Genomic DNA, 8,161 nt, shown 5'->3' with positions numbered 1-8,161 from the left:
GCAGTTTGCAGGTTTGCCTTCAAGGTTTTACTTCCACTGGACTTGGTAAAGTTGCTGCCTTCTGTTGATTCTGCCTTTCCTCTGGTCAGTAAATAATCTGCTGTGCAGGAAGGGCCTCTGGAATTCCTAACAATTATTTTCCCCTCTTCCCACAATTAGGTAGTAGAGAGAGTAGAGAGAGTAGAGAAAAATACACAATTCTGCTTAGACTGTCACTTTGCATCAGCCTGAGAGGGAACACATATTCCCCGCCTGAAGGGGCTGCCGGGAACAATTAAGCACACAGTTACGAGCAAACCTGGGAAACATTCCAGCTTCCCACAGGTCAGGTCTTCACCGTGTGATTTCCACATAATGAAAAATAAATAAATAAATAAGCAAAACAAATCTTTACCGTAATACGTGATCGTCCATTTTAATATTGTGTACATGTTCTACTTATTGTACTTATACCTGACATACACTGTAAAATATCCAAAAAACAAATTATAACTGCACGTGATAAACAGGGCAATATACCTGGGGATACATGCATGGTTAACTATATAAATGTTAAGAGATATGTCAAGTAGATAATTTGATAATTTTAGAAATTTCCCCTCACTAGTTAGTAAATCTGATTATATCATCATTTTTTTTTACCTGTTATGGTGACTGAGGAAGACTTTCTATTAAGAGTTAGAATGGTTAACTCTGCCACTTTTTTGTTCTGTTTTCTTATATTTGAAAAAATGTATTTGCAAAATATATTTTATGGTTTTCATTTTGTTAGTTTAATTAATGCTAGGAAACATCATAAATTATAGAATCCATAAATCAACTTACCAGGCATAGATAACACTCAACTCTTACCTCAGGTTACCAGATATCAATGACATAAGACAATCTGACATTTGGACAAAATAAAGGAGCCGGTATGACTATGATATTAAATATATATAAACCTTAATTTAATTTGTACTTTTAAGACAAAATTAGTATAAAATTAATAGAAATAATAGTTCTAATCTTTCTGAATTCCAATAGCATGTGTCTTTTGCACTGCCTGGAACATGCAGACCTAACATTAGAGCTCATTTCCTAGACCAGTGCTTTTCCAACTGTTACATACACACAACTGCCTCAAGTTCTCGAGTAAGTGCAGCTTCTGATAGAGATGGTTGGGAGTGTGGTTCAGGATTCCACATTTCTAAAAGCTTGTCACAGTATTGCTTATCTAAGGATCTCAGTTTAAACAGCAAGAGCCCCGGAAGTGTTCTGTTTAATACAGTAACCGCTAGCCACATGTTGCCATTACACATTGAAAATGTTGCTAAGGTCAGATTCGCTGTAAATGTAAAATATACACCAGATTTCAAAGGCAGTAAAAAAAAGGATGTAAATATTTCATTATTTATTTCAATAATTATATGTTGAAATAATAATTTTGGCCCTTATTATATGTATACATTTAATATAGAGTATGGATGCATTAAAGTGTTTTGCATAACTATGAGAGAATTTTAAATTATTTGTGTGACTCACATTGTTTTTCCATTGAACATTGCTGCTTGAGATCACAGAATAATGTCCTGATTGTGAAAAGAGGGGCAAGGAAAACATTCATTATGTGTCTCAATTAATATTTCCATATTTGCCTTCTGCCATTCCCCATTCCATGCCTTAAATTTCAGATATAAGATGCTAGTTGATAATCACTCAACATCTATTCTTTCATTTACTTTTTTATTCAATAAATATTTATTGAGTATTACATTGTACCAAGTAATACTAGTAGGTAATGGGGTTATAACAGGGAAAGGACAGACATAGCCCGACTTCATCAAAGATATCTCTAAATAACGGTTCTCATTATTAAAGGAAAATTTGCTTTTATCACTTACATCCTTGTCTTTTTTGAAGGTACTTACTGGCTCCATAATCTGTACTTTAACAGTATTTTGTATGTATTTTACAAAACATCATTTTCTTATATTATGCTTAATATATATTGTGTTAACTGTATTTTTCCACATATAAGTTATCTTTGAGAGTATAATTTAATCATCGTTAGATTTTTTATTTAAAGCACAATTTCCAGAACTTACTGGGTGCTTATGAAACTAATATTGAATGCATTACTTTTTCACAAATAAAATGTTAAAAATTTTAAACATTATTCACTTCCACAATCTAATTTAATAAAAAATTGATGATTATTTTAATTTGATTGCCATTGGACACAATTTACTCCAGTCCTTCTGTTATGAGAAAGATGTTATGTAGTGATGTACTGTTAAGCTCAGCAAATTTAGAATCAAATCAGCAAAATTTGAGCCATACTTAATAATCTAATTAGATTGAGCAATTAATTCATTTTTCCTTAATACTGGTTTCCTCATTAGGAAAATGGATTTTTAATTAACTGCATGTTTTTGTTAAAAAAGATTGAAAGATTCAATTCATGAAATTGTGCCCAGTTTATAGCAGTCCCTCGATAAATATGAAATATAACAAGTTTTAGCAAAATTTTATTTTCTTTTGAGTAACTGAATATAAAATGACGGCTTTCCACTGTTTAAAAGTCAATAAACATTTCGAGATGATATTAATATATTGCAAAAAAAAGTAAAAACCAATACTTTTTAAATTCTTTTTTCTCCTCTACCTCCCATTTCAGTCCAAAAGTCATTTTATAACTAAAAATATATTAAAGTGGATGTATTTGATAGATCCTAGACATTAAAATAATAATAAGAATACTATAAACAACTTTGAGCATATAAACTTTATAACCTGGATGAAATGTACCAATTCCTTGAAAAAAATACAATTTTCCACAACTTATACAAGAAAAGAATGAATATGAACAAGACCATAACAAATAAGTTTAATCAAAATTAATAAACTTTCAAAACAGAAAGTACCAGACCTGAATGGAGTCACTCATGAATCCTACCAAACATTTAAGAAAGAATATATGCCAACTTTCTATAATCTCCTTCATAGGATTGAAGCTTTCTAATTTATTCAAAGAGGCCAGCATTTACATAATACAAATACCAAAGACATTACAAGAAAAGAAAACTACAGACCAATATCTCTCATGAATGTACATGCAAAAATCCTCAACAAAATATTAGCAAATCAAATACAACAATGTATAAAATAAATTAGATACCATCATTGAATGAGATTTATCCCAGATATGCAAGGCTGTCTGAACATTTGAAAATTAATTAATGTAATTTATTACATCAGCAGGCTAAAGAAGAAAAGTGACGTGATCATGTCAATAGATGCAGAAAAAGCATTTGACAAACTCCAATATTCATTCATGATAAAACTCTCAGTAAATTAGCAATAGAGGAGATCTTCCTCAACTCTAAATAGGTATTTACAAAAAGAAAAAAAAACCTACAGCTAATAATATACTTAATAAAGAAAAACTCAAAGATTTTTCTATGAAGGAAATCTGAAAGAATCAATGAAACTATCGTGAAATAATTGTTACAGCAAGCTTGTAGCATACAAAGTTAATATACAAAAGTCAATCACTTTCCTTTATACCAATAAATAAGTGAAATTTGAAATTAAACGTAATACTACTTTCATTAGCACCCTCTAAAAATTATGTTAATAATTATAACATGCTGAATAAAATTTGAATCCATTAGTTTACATTGATATAAATATGATGGGAGAAAATAAATCTCTTCCTTACAGACAATGTCAACTAATAAATGCATTGGGATAAATGAAATTAGAAAATATTTATTGATAGTCATCAAAGTAATAAGATAAGTAGCAACAGTTTCTAAATCCACTGATTTTAAATTCACTGATATGTAAGTGTAATGAGTAATAGGATATTTATTAATCTCAAAATGTCTCCCTGAAAAATTCTTTGATTATAAAGGAAAAAAGAAAAGAAATGTAACTTTCTAGTGGATAAACCTGGCAGTAACCACCCTCAGTGATCAAAATTACCACCAGTCATAATGGGACACATCAATATCATATGCTCACTGATGGGATGCAATGAGAACATAGCCTCACTCCTGTGCATTTCTGCCAAAAATTCATCACTTGAAGAAACACTGGATAATCCCTCATCAAGGAATATTATAAAAAACTAATGACCTATACTCTTTAAAAATGTAACAGCTGTGAAAGTCAAAGAAAAACCAAGGATCTGCTGTTACTTAAGGGGAAGAGACTGACATGACCACTGAGTGCAAGGGACCATCCCAGATTGGATTCAGTTTTGAAAATTTCTTGGGCAAAATGACAAAATTGAATGATAGGGTAAAGGGTATGTAGGAGTTCTTTTTACTATTCTTGTATTTTTTTTGGGGGGGGGAGACCTGATGTTTTTCCAGGTAAAATTACTTTTAATACATAGGTAAAACAAAATGAAGAACAGTTTTTTTAAAAAAGACATGAAACAGTAGATGATCTAAACTTTTTGCAGTTAGTATATTATAATTTGAAGCCAGCATCCTCACAGTGAATGTTTAATATTGGTCCATTGCCTGCTCTTTGTGGTTATATTTTTCTCTTTTGTATCTTAAGTAATCTCATATTTATGTAGCTTATTTCTAATACAAATGATATCAATATTGTCTGAATTCCCAGTCTACTTAGATGTTATTCACTATGTATTTCCACAGCATTCTGTGTATACTTCCATCACCATTAATCCCATTGTCTCCTAAGCTCAGATCTGAGCTTGTTGGTGGTAAGCAGCTTATAGTAAAAGACCACTATAACACTGCAATGTGTAACAGTTACAGTTAAATTATGGCCATGATGTAAGTTTTGTATTTTATCAATGTAAAACTAACTCTATCTTATCTAAACTTTTTTTATTGTTCTTGAAATGTTTACATAAAGAAATCATAAAATTGCACTGTTTTTATTTTTTTCTAACTTTAACAACCTGATATCATTTCATCTATTATTTGGCATTTTTCTGTTAAAATTTTCATTATATATCATTTTAGGTATTTGATTTTTCAAAGAGCATATTATTGAATTTAGTTTTTATTCTAAATGAGAGAATGTATCTTTTAAAAGGGAATTTTCTCACTTTACTATTATAACTGATAACCTCTTTGTCCTTTTCTTTAATATAATGCATCTTTAACTTCTCCTTTATTCTTGTTATATGGGTTATATTCAAATTGATTTTAAATTCACTGATATGTAAGATGTATGCCATATTTAAAATTTGCCAGTGATTTCTCTTAAGTTTTTCAAAAGTATTTTTAAATCACTACTGTTTTCTATAATTGTTGAGAGTAAGCTTTATTTCTTCAATTATATATCAATTACAGTATGATTATATTCTCATTGCTCTTTACATGTCCATTACTGTAAGAGTTGGATTGAGGAGGGTGAGATTGCTATAGTTATCCATAGAAGTCTGCGGTGCTAAAAGAAAAGACCTACCTAGGGTGACCACTTGAAGAAAAGAGGGGGCTGCCTGGGGAGACTGCTGCACACATCCATTGCTAGTCCTAGGGAGTCACATGAGAGCTGTGTGGAAGTGAGTCAAGATCTGGAGTTACTTGACCGTTAAGTTGCATCACACAAGAGCTCTACTTGCATAAGGTTGAATGGGGAGACGTACTCTTTTCTCCAAAAATAGGGGGGAAAACAGTTTATATAATCAACAGAAGCCTGAATTTCTCTCATTCAAACTATTTTTTTAGTTTGTTTAAACTCGAAATCATACCATTTACTGAAAAGTTTTGAGAGTAAATAATATAATGTGCTATCTAAAAGGCCAGACTTTGTAGCCGTACTAAGTTCAAATTTCAACTTGTTCACTAGCTTTGTAACCTTAAGTATTTTACTTAAATGGAGAAAATTTATGGATAACAATAAAATATTTTAAAAAATAAACTAAGTCAGTACATGTGTGTGTGCTTGGCTGACATAGTAAAGACTCGGTAAATGTTCACAGTTATTATTACCATCTTTTTTGATAGTGTTGAGCCATTTTCCTTTTCTTTTGTATCTCCATGTGTATTTAAAAAAACACATAGGCTGCCATTTAGCTGCTACTCAAAAGCTGTATTGAAGAGAAATTTCTTTTTTTAGTATTTTTTTCTTTTTTCAGTATATTTTATTGATAATGCTATTACAGTTGTCCCAAAATTTTCCCCTTTGTCCATATCTGTCCAGTACCCTCATTCTCTGTAGAAATTCCCCCCTTAGTTCATGTCCATGGGTCGTGCATATAAGTTCTTTGGCTTCTCCATTTCCTATACTATTCTTAACTTCTCCCTGTCTATTTTGTACCAACCAATTATGTTTCTTAATCCCTTCACCATATCTCCCATTCTATTCCTTCCCCCTCCCAGCTGATAGCACTCCAAATAATCTTCATACTTATCATTCTGTTCCTGTTCTGGTTGTTTACTTCTTTTTTTTTTTTTAATTCAGTTGTTGATAGTTGTGAGTTTGTTGCCTCTTTAATGTTCATAGCTTTCATTTTCTTTTTCTTAAATAAGTTATTTTAACATTTCATATAATAAGGGCTTGATGATGATGAACTCCGTTAGCTTTACCTTGTCCAGGAAGCACTTTATCTGCCCTTCCATTCTAAATTATAGCTTTGCTGGATAGAGTAATCTTAGTTGTAGTCCTTACTTTTCACCACTTTGCATACTTCTTGCCAGTCTCCTCTTGCCTGCAAAGTTTCTTTTGAGAAATCAGCTAATAGTCTTATGGGAATTCCTTTGTAGGTAATTCTCTTCTTTTCTCTTGCTGCTTTTTAGACCTCTCTTTTTCTTTAACATTTTAATTATGATGTATTTTGGTGTGGTTCTCTTTAGGTCCAACTTGTTTGGGCCTCTCTGTGCTTCCTGGACTTGTATAGCTATTTCCTTTGTCAAATTAAGGAAGTTTTCCTCCATTATTTTTTCAAATAAGTTTTCAATTTCTTGCTCTTTCTCTTCTTTTTCTTGCATCCCTATGATTTGGATGATGGCACTTTTGGAGATTTCTAAGAGTGTTCTTATAATCTCTTCATTTTTTTTTGAATTCTTATTTCTTCTTTTTGTTCTGGTTGAATGTTTATTTCTTCCATATGCTCCATGTTGATTTGAATCCCAGTATCCTTCCCTTCACTGTTGGTTCCTGTAGATTTTTCTTTATTTCTCTTAGTGTAACCTTCACTTCTTCCCTTACATTTCTTCTGTACTCATTGAGTTCTCTGGGCATTCTGACACCAGTGTTTTGAACTCTGCATGTGATAAGTTGGCTATCTCTGTTTTGTTTAGTTCTTTTTCTGGAATTTTGCTCTGTTCTTTCATTTGGACCATATTTGTCTCCTCAATGTGGCGGCCTTCCTGATTTTGTTTCTGTGTATTAGCTAGACCTACTTTGATTCCATCTTGGTGAAACTGTTAAGTTGTGTCAGGAAGGACTTAGGTAATAGCTAGGGTGGGGCAACATGCTTCACTGCTTTGTGGTGCGGGGAGGGCTTGGAGAGGGAACAATGCCTCTCACTCCGTTTCTAGCCACTTCACCCATTTCCTATATGTGACTGATATCCTTCCACCTGTTGCCTGGTGGTGAATCCCATGAATCCCAGAGTCAGTAGACACTTTAAATGGATTCTCCTGAGAAACTAGCAGTTTCTTCTGCTGCCGCTGCCCCAACCCTCACTCATTTTTACAGCCAGAAGTCATGGAGCTTTATCTACCTGGCACTGTAACCCTGGCTGTGTGGTTTGGCCTGGGGCTGGCTCTCTTGCTCCCAAGGTATCCCTCCTGATTTTTATTCACCACATGTGAATGTGGGACCGCCCATTCCATGGGTGCCACTGCCTCACCTCACCACATCTCATCTCCTTGCTTCTTTGCCCTGACTCCACTTCTCCATGCCTCCTACCCATCTGAATGAATGTGGCTTCTTTAAACCTCTGTTGCCAGACTTCCATACAGTTTGATTTTATGGAAGTTCTGGGTGTTATTTGTTTTGAGGTTAGTCGTAATTCTTCTTGTGGTTGCTCAAGGAGGTGAAGTGTATCTACCCATATTTCCATCTTGACTAGAAGTCTGAAGTTTCTTGATTATCCATTTTAAGTGATCCTTTTCATAACATTCAAAATCATGTAGGCCCTTGATTTCCCCAAACTCTCATTGCCAAAGAGGCACATAGAGAAACA

This window comes from Furipterus horrens, unplaced genomic scaffold (assembly GCF_987537825.1).
Source record: "Furipterus horrens unplaced genomic scaffold, mFurHor1.1.pri manual_scaffold_9, whole genome shotgun sequence".
Classification (NCBI taxonomy): domain Eukaryota; kingdom Metazoa; phylum Chordata; class Mammalia; order Chiroptera; family Furipteridae; genus Furipterus; species Furipterus horrens.
The sequence above is the reverse complement of the archived record's forward strand: the minus strand, read 5'-3'. Positions refer to the sequence as shown.